The 14538-nt window shown below is 41.7% G+C and overlaps 1 long non-coding RNA gene across 1 annotated transcript; it reads left to right on the forward strand.

The window, feature by feature from the left end:
- The first annotated feature begins 8464 nt into the window (after window positions 1–8464).
- On the forward strand, window positions 8465–13372 carry LOC129603531 (uncharacterized). Its single transcript, XR_008693455.1, has 2 exons — window positions 8465–9971; window positions 12782–13372. It is a non-coding gene; the product is annotated as an uncharacterized LOC129603531 (long non-coding RNA).
- Window positions 13373–14538: the final 1166 nt, after the last annotated feature.

Here is a 14538-nt window from a genome sequence, read left to right on the forward strand (position 1 = left end):
GACTCCTCCAGGCCGAGGAGCAGGACGAGGCTGCTGTGGAAAAACTGTGAACTGCTTCCAGTGTGGGAGGTATGGACATGTGCAAAGTCAGTGATGGAACAAGAGTCCACCTGGACGGCCAAGGAAGGCTGAGGCTGAAGCAGGGCCACTGAGACAGTGCAGGCTGGCAGACATGAACTGTGTCGATGGACATTATCAAAAGCCAAAAAGCCGGAGGCCTCTGAATCTGTGTTCTCACCTTGCAACACACTTTAGTACTTTGAGACTCAGACAAGCATCTAAAAATAAATAAATAAATAAATAAATAAGTCGAATTGGTGAAAATAACTCAGTCCTTAAAGCTGCCAAAAGCTTATAAAAAAATAATAATAATAATAATAATAAAAATAAAATATTCCAATTTTACAAGGAAAGGGAGAGGTATGGAGAATATTTCAAAATAAAGTTCAACTTTATTTCAAAATAAAGTTCCCAATTCACTCACTCTGCTGTTCAAATGCTTCACCTGATGCTCAGCAGTTGACTATGTTTTATCCTCCAAGAGGTTTGGCTGTATGTGGGTTTATATGAACCTTCTTTAGTAAGTTACAATATTTTAGTTGTAGTTTTTATCCACAGATGTTACAGTATGTTGTCATTAGAGACTCAGATAGTCACGGGGGAAATTACAATTAGATGCAGTAGTGATTGTGGGGTTGTTTGTGTTTCTAGGTTTATTGCTTTGTGCAACAGGTTCAACAGGTTGTGTTATGTCTAATGTGTCATCTCTGATAGGTTGTGAGAATGCAGCTTATTTAGTCTGTACGTTAATTTCGTCATAGAGTCACTTAGTGCATGCATTTACAGCACTTCCTGAATTAAATAAGTTTTATCGCAGTGATTCTGTGTTCTTAATCAGGTTAGTTACTAAAGCTCAATCCTTCTTGTTTAGCTGTCAGCTGACATCGAGGGTGTAACCTTGAAGTTTAGATGCTGTATAAGGTTCTTAATTTCACTTAGTTTATTAAGTCCCAGTAAGGATAGATAAGTAAGGGTAAGAAATGATTTTTAGGGGTTGTACTAATGTGCCCATCTTAAGTTAGCAATTCGATTGTCCTCACTTTCTAAATTAGTAATTTGTATAATCACTTGGATGCAGTATGTGTGTATGGGAAGTATGAAAATGAATGACAGGAGACTTGTATGTGTGGCGTCTGCTGTGGGACTATTTTTCTATTCTGTTTCTGTTGTGTCTCATCCCAAGTTGGCGAACTTATTCGAAGGTGGCCTATTGGTTCAAAAGTTGGGGTTCAGTCGGTTCATATGTTGAATTGGAGTGTAAATAGCTTGCGAAGAAGATGATCTCAGCAGGATTCCTAGTGGAGTGAGAGAAAAAGAGATGGTAGCATGGTACAGTATGTAAGGGGGGAAAGGAGGTCAAGGAGTGAAGGAAAGGGAAAGTGTGAATGTTGACAATAGAGAGATGAAACAGTGCTGTGAACCTTGCATTTCAGTGTGTAGCTTGTAAAAACATGCAGAACGCAAAAAGCTAACATTGCATGAAGCTTTGCTTGACAGAATAGTGTTTAATGCATCAACCAGTGACCTACGTTTTTATGTAAAACAGATAATTAACAAACGCAGGAGTGCTGTGTTGTTCCATTGCAGGAAAGAAGAGGTCAAAGAAGATCAAACTCCGGATCACTGATGGGCCCTGAGTGACACTGCTGACTCATTTAGCAGAACAAGGTCACAGGCTAGCCTTTCTAAACTATAGTTCTCATAGAGCAAGAGTTTCTCTCTTAGCTCACGTGCACGATAAAAACCCTGAGCTCATGACAATGACATGACTGACTGATATATGCTCTATGGACTGACCATGACACATGTCGATGATGTTTATTGTTGTTGATTTTATATAATGAGGGTTTAACCATTTTCATTCTGCATCTCAGTGTGTTGTTGTACACAGGAAGCTCACATTAACAACTTCAACCCTTCTCTTTAGGCTGAGCAGCGGTGGAGAAACTGTGTCAGCATAAACACCTCGCTTAAACTGATTTTCATGCCTAACCGAACCGATTTCTCTCCTACCCCTAACCTCTGTCCACAGGTTACTTCAGTATCAGAAGAGGGTCTTCTATCTTCTGACCTGCTACAAATTGCTTATTTTATATTCTCTGATTTTCTGATTTCTACATGACGGCCTGGGATAAAAAGTAAACTATATGTTCTATTCAGTCTAACCCTAGCTCTGTAAAATGGTTTATGCTGCATTATGGTGCAGAGCTTTCTGCCTCTCAGCTATCAGCTCTCAGGTCCAGCTGGAGCACCAGTCTGAGGGGGACAGAGGACGACGCAGCAGAGGAGTGCTGGAGCCCTGGACAGTCTGGAAGCGAGTGACTCTGTGTTCGGTGTGAGGGCCACAAGTGAGCTGGACCAACTGGGTCGGCTAGCAGAGAGGCTAGGCATCAGATGAGCTTCTCAGGACAACGCAGAGGGTGCAGTGCCACAGCTTCCACTACAACCATGATGGAAGAGCCACTGGAGCCAAAGGAGCCAACAGAGAGTCCAATTAATCCAATTCCAGCTAGACCAAGACTTCTCACCCACCTAATATTGTGGGGCTGCGCGGACCAACACACCTATAGAAGGCGGAACGAGGTGGGAGCACAGACCTTCATGACCGACTGTTGCTGCGTATGAGGATCACCTGTTGGAGCTAAAAAAGGGCCTAGGCAAAAGGAGACGTCCTAGGCAAAGGACGAGCTGGAGCTGAAGTTGAAACCTGGTGATCCGGTGTACATCAAGGGGTTCAGGAATACGTGGGACCATGCCCGACAAGAAGGTCCCAACATGTTGGTCAAGACGACCTCGAGAGCAGTTCTGGTTAAAGGCTCTCCCACCTGGTATCATCTGAACCACTGTGTTAAAGTATCAGAGGGGGAAATGGAGAACCCTAAGATTGATGTTTAGTAAAAATGGTTCATGATAGTCAGGTTAATCATTGTATGAGTTTGATATAATGCATCTAATTGACCTGCCATGAGGGTCCAAGTGTGTTTGTAAACTTGTCAGTAATTTGTTTTTGTGTTTATTTTTAGAGGCAGGTACCGGATTCACCTGTGAAACGTTCAGAGGTCATCAAGCTGGCTGCCCTGAAAAGTCCTGTATTAGCAGTAGGATAAATTTGGCTATTTTAATTGATTTATGTGTCCACATTGCTAAGGTTAAACGAAACTTAAAATGGGTTGGGACCTTGCTAGTGCTTATCACTGGTTTAAGGCGGTAAAAGTAAATTGGGCTTAGCTTTAATGGTCATTTGTCTGTCCATTGAGGGGGAAAGTTTGTGGTAAATTCTGTTCCTCCTATGGAGTTATTTCTGTCCATTGCAACAAATGTCAAGTTGACCGTAGTGTCAGGTTGGCCACTAAAACAAATAAACTTCTGCAGCTGAGTAAACATGGACTTTCGATGGACATGTAGGCACTCGCTGGTTGCATAAACAACACAGCTTTAAAAAGTGGGCATTGGGAGATGTTTCTTAGAGTGCTTCGCAGAGGGTCTGCTGCAGTCACCCAGCTGACCTTTTTCGACCTCTCAGTTTGTTCTGCAGACGAACCTCCAGGTGAATTCGGCCACCACCTCTCTCATGAATATTCTGTAATTGTACTATTTCATTATGTGTAATAAATTCATTTGTTAATTTGAGCATAAAAGTTTGAGTCCGTGTGAAATCTCTGATAAGGTCAGACCTTCAAAATACACGACAGTCGCAACACCTGCCCTCCTGGAACTGAAGGTGTGTGGGCTCCCTGGCTGCTGGGATTCCTTCCTCTGCTTGCTGGATGGGCGTAGTGGCCGAGCCCCTCACATCACCCTGGCTTCCACAAGTGGCATTGTTCATGCACCAACGTCTGCCTCACCCTTTGGGTGAATAATGTTAAGCTACAGCCTTACTAACCTTGTAGTGGGACACTTTCCAAATCCAACTGTAAGTATTATTGACACTCATCACTACTAATATGAATAATGTGTGAATATGGAATTTGTGGTGTTGTATGTCATGACTTTTATTAAGTAGTATGGGATATGTATAATAATGCACATATGTATGTATATTGTATGTATATGTTTGTATTAGTATGTGCACATACCTTAGCACTATTATTGGTATTAGTATTAATCTCCAAGGTAAACCACAGTACAAAAATTGTTTAGTTATGAATGTGTTAGCCTAAGGTACATCCCTGCTTCTTATTAATTTTTTTACTTATTTTTTTGCTCCGATTGTTTACTTAACAGATTTGCTTGGTTTCAGCAGCTGGTTGCACCCCTTACCCCCCCCCCCCATATATTCTATATATACTCTTCTTGTTAAAGCAAAGCTGTCCATCACAATATGGCATTCAGCGTAATATATGCTGCTTGCTAAACTGCTGGACAGAACAAAAAAAAAAAAAAAACAACTGGCTCCTCTCAATGTGGAGGAGCAGCGACTCTACTCCGAGCTCCTCCCGGGTGACAGAGCTCCTCACCTTATCTCTAAGGGAGCGCCCAGCTGGGCGCTCCCTTAGAGACATGCAAACTTAACTCCCTCCTTTGAAGAGCCTCTACGTCCTCTCCAGTCTCCAGAGATAAGGGACCCTGAATCTTTCTCCACAACAGGAGACTGGCTTCTATCACCACAGGCACCAATTGACACCAACATCTCAAATGTCCATATCAAAGAACCATGAGTCCACGTTGTTGATCTACCTGTAAATCTCTCAGGATTCAACCTCTGCCCATCATGCCAAAAGGACAGGCTGTCACATTTATCACCAAGAAGCCGTCTCTCCCAGAACTGGGACCCCCAGCCATAAAATGTGGAATGTGCTCATCAAAGAGAACGAGAGACTTCATTTGGACACAAGTTCTGGTTCAGATGCACCAGAGCTTTCAACCTCCATGAAACAGATGTCATTGTATTCTGTTGACAAAATGTTTTCATTTGATATTAGATTGGTTTCTGTGTGATGTTCAATGCCTGATTTAAACCAGTGACACCCTAGGCAAATCGGATTATCCCCTATCTTCAAACTTTTCTTTTTGCGTCGCATTACTTTTCTTTAATTTTCCTTTGTTCTTAAATTTTGTAAACCTAAGCTAAACTTAGAAACATGAACGAACAACGATTTTTGTAACGTTAGAAAGTCATCAAGAAACTCTGCGAAACTGAAACTATTACAACCAGTCCTTAATTGACTCGCTATTTTTGATCCAACTAGTTAAATTAGATTCCTTCCTTTTTGGGCTAGTTTAAGTAGCGCTGAAGCTTTGAAACACCTTGGAAAGTCCAGCCTGGCTGACTGTTACTTTGCTGACCCCGAGCCGTCATTATCACCGCGGGCGACGATTCCTGGCCCAGAGGCCGTGGCACCTGGACCAGAGAGGGCACGCCTGCTCAACCAACCGGTAACGGGAGACGCTACACAGCGGCTACAGCTCCAAACTAAGCCAAGACGAACATCTCTAATCCTCTGAGAATTCTGGGGTTTCTCAAAGCTCTAAAATAGAACATTCCAAATTGATTAGTTATCCTTAGATTCGAATTAGTTAGAGACAAATACTCTTTTCGCTTGATCAAAGCCATCACACACTCATGTCCTGACCATTCTTTGTGTTTTCGCTCATTGATTCTTTCACTGTTCATCATTTCATTCTGATCATTCTCTCATTTTCTATTCTGTTTATTTGAGTATTTCCATATTATGTTATTCATATATCCAGTAGTGTTCGATTAATAAAACATTAAAAGTAATCTGGTTTTGTGTGCATTGCTCTTCAGATTTAAGCAGAGGTCACTGAACCGCGACAAGAATTCACGGCATAAGAGACTGATTTGGTTTTATCACAAGAAAGTGGTTACTGTTGTCCATGAGTGGTAACTCATTGAATTGATATCTGGCGTTGACTAGATTAATACAAGCGTGGTTTTAGCTTTAAAAAAAACCTGGTGCCCCAACTTCGAGGTATATTAATGTTTCTGCATTAATATCAAACTATTAATAATTTGAATCCGCTACACTTGTGAACAAGACCCCAAGATACTTAAACTCCTTCACTTGGGGCAGGAACTCTTCTCCAACCTGGAGAGAGCAAACCACCTTTTTCCGGTCGAGAACCATGGCCTCAGATTTGGAGGAACTGATTCTCATCCCAGCCGCCTCACACTCAGCTGCAAACCGCACCAGCGCACGCTGGAGGTCCTGGCCTGATGAAGCCAACAGGACAACATCATCTCCAAAAAGCAGAGATGCTATCCTGTGGTCCCCAAACCAGACCCCCTCCGGCCCCTGGCTGCGCCTAGAAATTCTGTCCATAAAAATAATGAACAGAACCGGTGACAAAGGGCAGCCCTGCCGAAGTCCAACATGCACCGAGAACAGGTCTGACTTATTGCTGGCAATGCGAACCAAGCTCCTCCTCCGGTTGTAGGAGATGTAGAAGGCTGGGTACTCCACACTACCATTTGGCCCGTAAGCACAAATGACGATGAGTGACCTATCCCCCACCCGAAGGCGCAGGGAAGTGACCCTCTCGTCCACCGGGGAAAACTCCAACACATGGCGACTAAGCTGGGGAGCTATGAGCAAGCCCACACCAGCCCGCCGCCTCTCACCGCAGGCAACTCAAGAGTAGAAGAGGGTCCAGCCCCTCTCAAGGAGTTGGGTTCCAGAGCCCAGGCTGTGTGTGGAGGTAAACCCGACTATTTCTAGCTGGTACCGCTCGACCTCCTGCACAAGCTCAGGCTCCTTTCCCCCCAGTGACGTGACATTCCATGTCCCTAGATGTCCCTATGTGTCCAAAGAACTTGTGTGAATAATTAATGTTTTGAACCATAACATAAAAGGACTACCCAGAAGCAATAGTTGGGAATATTAATTTCTGTTATTAATTAGTCTATCATTTCTAAATCAGTCTAGCTTTTGACACATTCATAACATCAATACTACAGAGAGCCTACAGCATTTGTACCACAAAACATCTGCCTCAGCTTAGATTTCAAGTCAAGTGGAGCTGCTTTTTAAGTTGTTCCAGACATTGCTAACCTCTGCCTTCAAACATGGTGCAAGTTTGCAGGCAAAAAAAGATGATGAAGCAAACGTGTCTCTTCTAGAAGCTACCCTATATCAAATATTGTTTACAGAGCATCAGTTACACATGCTGCTCCTGCTCTGTTGGAAATGAACAAATGCCAACAGCCCCCTTTTATGTTATCGTACAGACTCCACTGAGAACACAGGTGAAGATTCTGTATGGGTGTTCTTGTGATTGTTTGTTGTAGCAGTGGAGATGGTTGTTGGATGTGTTTTTCCTTCTTTGCTTCTTATTCATCCCTGTTTCCAGTGGGAATCCATCCATGTTATACTAAGATCCAATGAATATTGGAATTTGAAGCAGACATGGAAATTAGTTAAATGTGATTGAAAATTAGATAAGTGACCACAGAAAAGTCTCCGGTTGCTTTGACATTTCGATTTTAACAGCCTTGGATGTATTTGTAGTTTTAATATCAAAGTGTTGTGTCTCACTGGGGAAGCCTGCCTTTGCTGTAAAATTGCTCATGGATCCACTTGAACCAGACTTGAACCCATCTACAGTAGGAGGTAGAAGAAAATTAACATATACCCAACCTCGTTACTCGAGTGATTAACCCATAATTCATGACATTTATATTTGCTGACAGCTTCAGACCAATAGAGCATAATCTCCCTTTCAGTGACATTATGTTGTGTTGTTGTTTCTGTGGTAGATTATTGGCCAAGTAGTACATTATTTCTGTAATTTTTACACTTTTTTTAATTCATGGACTTATACTCATTAATTTTCAGCTTTGTCCGCTGTTTTAAATCTTTCAACTCTAACTAGAAAATAATGAGCCTATAAATCATATTAAGGGAATGATCGCAAAGTTGCTGTGGACCAAACATTCATCAGTTGTTATTTTACTTCACTAAAATTCTCACAGTTGTCAATGGACACTAGTGACCAATGATAAATTATGGTAAAGAGCCTGTGTGATAAACATTACTGTAAATGTGCAATTGTAAAATCTAATTGTGTTTTTATGAGCCACCTGTATATAACAATGTATTGTCCTTATAAAAACTACAATTTGTAACAATGCAACACAATAAAATGTAAGCTTTATTGATTTTCTATTTCTACATTTCTAAATGATCTACATAATTTACAGTGCTATGCAAATTAACTTAATAAACAAATTAAAAATATATATATTTTAATGCTTTTAATGCACCATATAATGCTTATGGTGTGTATCAACAACATTATTAGATTCAGTTATATGGGTTGAGCCACATCAGGTGGAACATATTATTTAGAACACTAGCCATGTGCAAAAGAAAAATCCTCAACCAGCATTTCACCTGACATTTAGATGGGGATTAACTTAACATATTACAGTACAGCTCATAAAAATGAATTTGCTTTCTATCAATTTGCTTTTATGCCCATATTTCAGGGTGCTGAGATAAGGTCAACTGTCACACAGGAATGTTTGCTGAATAAAAATTGATGCATAAAGAGCTGCGGAGCAGGTTAAAGGTGGGCTCCCTTCTGCCAATGAGTTCCAGATCTGACCTTTACTTTATGCAATTCAATAGGTTCAATATGTTAGCTTGCGCTATTCTGTCAAACTGAGAGAAGGTCTCCTCAGTTACCATGAGCCACAGTCATGTAAAGTCTTTCATCTGATTTGTTTCCCTTTTGTATTTGTTGTTATTTTGTTCGTGCCGAGACAGGAGAGAATCAGTCAGCTTTTTGATTTGAAGGAAGCCGGCTTATTGTACATCTGAACTGCTGAGTTTCATACTGTGGGGATGTCTTTGTTATCATACTGTAGTAATCAGAACATATAAAAGTGATGCATTTCTTACAGCACATGTGGATTCCCAGCATATTTCCACAATTCACACTGGATATGCATTATTCAAAAACCAAGAACAGAACTGGTCAGAAAATATTTCAACATGGCCGACAGTGTAAATGTTTGTAGTTCTTATTGTTGTTATTCAGATTGTTATTAATGAACCTGCAGTAACATCTGTAAATTTGCTGTAATATACAGTAAGGCTATGGGAAGTTGAATTCTTCAAAATTGTAAGAACCCCGGTTAATAAAAGTAAAACCCACAATGGTCATGAAAAACTACTTATAACTTGAAACTGACCAAATTTACTGAAAATTAACCCTAGAAAATTGTTTGATTGTGGCACAACAGGGGCAGCATGGTGGTGCGGTGGGTAGCACTGTCGCCTCACAGCGAGAAGGGTTTGATTCCTTGAGGCGGCCCAGGTGCCATTCTCTGCATGTTCTCCCCGTGTCCGCATGGGTTCTCTCTGGGTTTTCTGAATGTTTGTTTGTCTATGTGTTGCCCTGCGATGGGCTGGCGACCTGTCGAGGGTGTACCCCGCCTCTCGCCATGGCCAGCTGGGATATGCTCCGGCACCCCTGCGATTAAGCGGGGTGGGAGATGGATGGATGGATGGATGGATGGATGTGGCCCAACAGAATAATTAAAAAAACAAACAAATGAAGCAGGTCTGGACAAAATGATGGTATCTCTATCTAACTTAATATTTTTTTGCAACCATTGTAACCAAACAATTTCTGTAACTGTCAGTCAGATGTGCGCCTGTCAACTTTTCAACAATTTTGTCAGTTAGCAGGTTTCAGCCTTTTCCATAGATTTTCAAAAGGATTCACTGTAGAGTCCACATTAGATTAGTCCATTATTGGGTGTTTAGCTGGGTGCTTTGGGTCATGACCTATTTGTCTTTCTTTCTTTTCTTTCTGACACTAGGCAGCACATTTCTCTCAAGATGCCTTGATAGTCTTGAGATTTCATTGGACCCTGCACAGATTCAAGAGGCAGCAGAGCAGCCCCAGAACATAACCAAGCCTGCTCCATGTGTCAAAGTAGGGTCAGTGTTCTTTTCTTGTTCTGTAAACATAAAGCTGATGTGCTTTGCCAAAAAGCTCCAGTTTTGTCCTCCTCTCAGAAGCTTTGTGGCTGATCAACATACAAGGTGGCTATTTCCAGTCTGGCTTTTTTGTGATTTGGTTACCTCCTTGGTCATACTACTATGAAATCCATTATGGCTCAAACAACAACAGATGGTGCAATCTGACACTGATGGACCTTGATGATGAAGTTTACCTTTAAATTTCTTTGGAGGTTGTCTGGGTTCTGGCTATTTAAAATTAATGTGACAATACAACCCTTGGCAAAAAGTAGTACATACAAGTACAATATTTGCATACTTGTTTTAAGTGATCAGGTATACTTGGTTTCTACTCACAAGTATAAGAAATAAGTTTTCTTCGTTTAGATTTGTAATTATACTCAAGTACAGTGGTAGCAATTAAAAATGTCAGCCTCTACTGTGTTTGTTTCCATTTGGCCTACATTATCACCTAATTTAAGAGTGTGTGTTACGTCTTGTTGGCCTGTAGGTGGTAATCGGCTCCCAGTCCCTTGTTGTAGTTACACAGTTTTATATATGCTCAAGTGGGAAAACTGCTGTATGAGTCTTGGGTAGTGTAGTGGTTATCACAGAGCTATAAAAGCTTTTTGTCCCGGGCAGTTTAAAACCAAAATAAGCAGCTGCATGCTTACACAGATCAAGCTTTACTGTGTGGTGCGTGCTCCCACATGCAGCGTTTGATTTGTCGCAGACAAGCTGCTGCAATTTCAAAAAGTGAATAAGGATGATCTAGACCAGGAGTTGGCAACCCATAACACCCACATTTCACCCACATTTTCCACGAAAAAAACAAAAAAGCTGCCGGGGGTGGATATATATTATTTAAGAACAGACGACAAAGCATTGGCAAGGCATTGACAAAGACAGCTAACTCGCTTTTCTCTGCTTTAAACAGCTGCTGTAACTAAGATCAACCGGTGCAGCATCACTGGTCAATCTGAAAGCGGTTACAACACTTTAGTTGTGTGAAGTGGGGAGGAGACAGCAGCAGCAACTGAAGGGCGACAGAACAGAGTTGATGTCTTCCCGGCTGACAGGTGCATTCATTTGATAATGCACTTACCTTGGCTGACAGTTCAGTTGAAAACATCTATGAACTGCAGTTTCTTCCTTGAAGAAACTTCTTCTTGTGCTTTTTCTGATCATTCATCCATTTTCTAAACCGCTTATTGGCACAACAGGGGCCACGGGGGTGCCGGAGCCTAACCCAGCTGGCTATGGGCGAGAGGCAGGGTACACCCTGGACGGGCCAGTCCATCGCAGGGCAACACATAGACAGACAACCATTCACACACACACTCACACCTACGGGCAATGGAGAGAGTCCAATCAACCTAATGCACGTCTTTGGACTGTGGGAGGAAGACTGTGGGAGGAACCCAGAACCTTCTTGATGTGAGGCGACAGTGCTACCCACCGCACCACCGTGCCGCCCAGCACAAATCATTGCAGGTCCAAATTGTGCATTTAATGCTGTGTTTACGATAAAGCTAACAAATATTAATAATAATAATTATTATCGGTTTCAAATTTGGCGGACTATGTACGTCTGCAATCTAATAATTCAATTCAATTCAATTCAATTTTATTTATATTGCGCCAAATCACAACAAAGTTAGCTCAAGGCACTTTACAAAGTAAGGTTTAAGACCGTAAACAACTAAACCCAACAAATCCCACATACAGCAAGCATTTAATTTGACAGCAACAGTGGAGAGGAAAAACTCCCTCTCTAACGAGGAAGAAACCCCCAGCAGAACCAGGCTGGATGTGGGCGGCCATCTGCCTCAACCGGTTTGGGTGAGGGGATAGAGCGAGAGAAAAGCACAGCAACAACAACAAGCAACAACAGAGCACAGGCAGGATGGTTGGACCAGAGACTGGACACAGGCAGGGTGGTTGGATCCGTAGCTGCCCATCACAGACATCAACTTTGAGTTCAATGATACCTGTAGGTGAGGACAGAGTGGGGGAGAGAGAGAGAGAGAGAGGGGGAGAAGCGCAACTACTGGAGAGAAAGAGACAAGGTTAGTTGAACATAGAACAATAATGGGTGGTTATTGGACAGAAGTGGTAGAAGGAAACAGAGGAGCTCAGTGTATAAATTAAGTCCCCCAGCAGTCTATGTCTATTGCAGCTTAACTAAGAGATGGTTCCTGTGACTAACAATAATTGCCAGTGACCTGAACCATCTCTAACTATAAGCTTTATCACAAAGTAAGTTTTTAAGCCTGATCTTAAAAGGTGGAGAGTGTGTCAGCTCTCCACCTAGCTTTCCTCCTGTGTAAGGAATGTTAATGGCTAGAACAGTTGATGCTAACAGCTACAGCAACAGAGAGAGACAGTGTTGCAAGGTGCTGCCATGCAATTTGGATGATTCCAAGCCTCTCCAGCATTCGTCCGGTCCGAATCGTGTGATATATGGTACTGAGGTCGTTCACTCAGCTCACATTTTAGCTGCTAGCGTCATGTTAGCTGCTAGCGCGATGGTAGCGCAGTGTTAGCGGCTAGCGCTAGCCTCCACATGACGTTTACTACAACTTGGGTTTGGTAAGTTGTGAGAGTCAGCTGTGTGTCTAATTACTACCGAGCCTGTTGTGTGTATGTCGTAGCCCAAGTAGACCTGTGAATATGGGTTATGGCAAGTTTTATGTAATATTAACATGTATGTTGTTGCTGTGTACTCATAAGTGTTGCTTATCTAATCAGCTAAGTATAAATATGACATTGTTTTTTTTTTTAAACAGGCTGGCGAATCCCAGCTACTAAAACGCGAGGAGGTTGTTTCTCAATCTGACGCCACTGCAGGCTGTGGACACGCGGCGTCCCACCGGCGCTCTGAGCAGAATAGGAGCAACCTGATAGAAAGGAGGTCATTGATGCCATGCCAAGATTTAACAAACCAGCATTATAAAAGCTAAGTTGAAAACGTGTTTGCTCCAAACACCATTACAACTGATCTAACTACCTCTATATATTGTTTACATTTGTGAAGGTTGTGAGATACATAGGAAATATTGGACATTTTGTTAATCTACAATTCTATTCTCTATACCTTCTAGGAAGGTAACGTGTCAAGGAAAACAGCTGCATCCTCTATCTGTACAGCAGCTGCACTGCTTCCAATGTCTTCCAAAACTCGATGAAGACAAAAAAGATCCTCACATTTCCCCAGCCAACTGCCCATGACTGTACCTGTTCCACTACAAAAACTATGCTTTCAACATAACTATGAATCCTACCCATTCATTTTGTGGTCTGCAAATTGAGCTGTGAAGGTAACTTATCCAGCATTATAGTGCTGGTGCATTTGTTAACAATAAAGTTGGCTTTGATTATTGCTGTTTCACTGAACTATTTTTTATGTGGGAAAACAGACAAATGTGTTATATATCAACTTTTATTGAGGTATTGCCACGAAAACAATAATTTAGGTATTTCACAGGTGGTCTAAGTCCAACATAGGTGCCTTGTCCCTCAGGAAACACTGCCCTGATCCAGACCAGGGAAGATGGGATGACAACTTGGACTCTTCACCCTAGAAATCCCCAGCACCAGCTGACAAGACCTCTTTAGGCTACAGTGCTAGCGGTTCAAAGTGATTAGCGTTTTCACTGCAGGACCGATGCGTCGCCACGGTGCAGTGAGTGCGTCGCTGACTGAAGATTTTTAATCCTGCAGCCGGCGGGAAAAAATCAGGACGCTAGTCTCGTTTTAACCACCAGGTGGCGCAGCGTTGATTAAAAGCCCAACATCAAATAAATATTGTTGCATTCAAATTGAAACATCCATGACTAGTCATTCTGCGGTGCGATTCCTATATCCTCCGTTAGTCCAGTTGTTAAGGTGAATGACTGTTTTTTTTCCGTTTTTATTGCTTTTACTATGCAATTTTTTTCTCCCCTGCTTTTTGTGTCTTTAAATAGCAGACGTCCCATACATACCACATAATTCCATGATTATGCTTTGCGGTTTAATTAATATAATTTGAATGCGCATGGCCAAGTAAAGACGTAGAGCGCAGTCCATCTGCGACTATTTATTTAGGTTTTAATCTTCCATAACTTGTTAATGAATGTTTTCCAATAGTCGTAGATTTTACGTAAATAACTGTAATAATCCTAGGAATTTGTTTTAATTTGCAGTTGTCGATCGAAATTTTGACAGGATGCCAGAAATCAGCAGATCTACAGCAATGCATTACGGCAACATGTTTGTTCATACGCGTTCACTCTGTGTCTGCAGAACTGCAGTTTGACTTGTTTTGACTGTCATTGTGTCATTGTAACTGAGTGGCTGAGATCAATCTTAATCAGCTGTGTACGTTTCAACATTTTCATGCGTTTTCTTTTCTCTTACGATGAGCGGCAAACGTATTTTAATCAAAGCACCGCCTTACAAACCAATAAACCAGGCAAAAATATTTGTTTTTTTACCAAAAGACAAGGAACTGGAGTTTTTATTTAAAGACAAACAGAAAACATAAAAAAAGTCGTTCTCTCGT

The sequence above is a fragment of the Betta splendens genome, chromosome 21 (assembly GCF_900634795.4).
Source record: "Betta splendens chromosome 21, fBetSpl5.4, whole genome shotgun sequence".
Classification (NCBI taxonomy): Eukaryota; Metazoa; Chordata; class Actinopteri; order Anabantiformes; family Osphronemidae; genus Betta; species Betta splendens.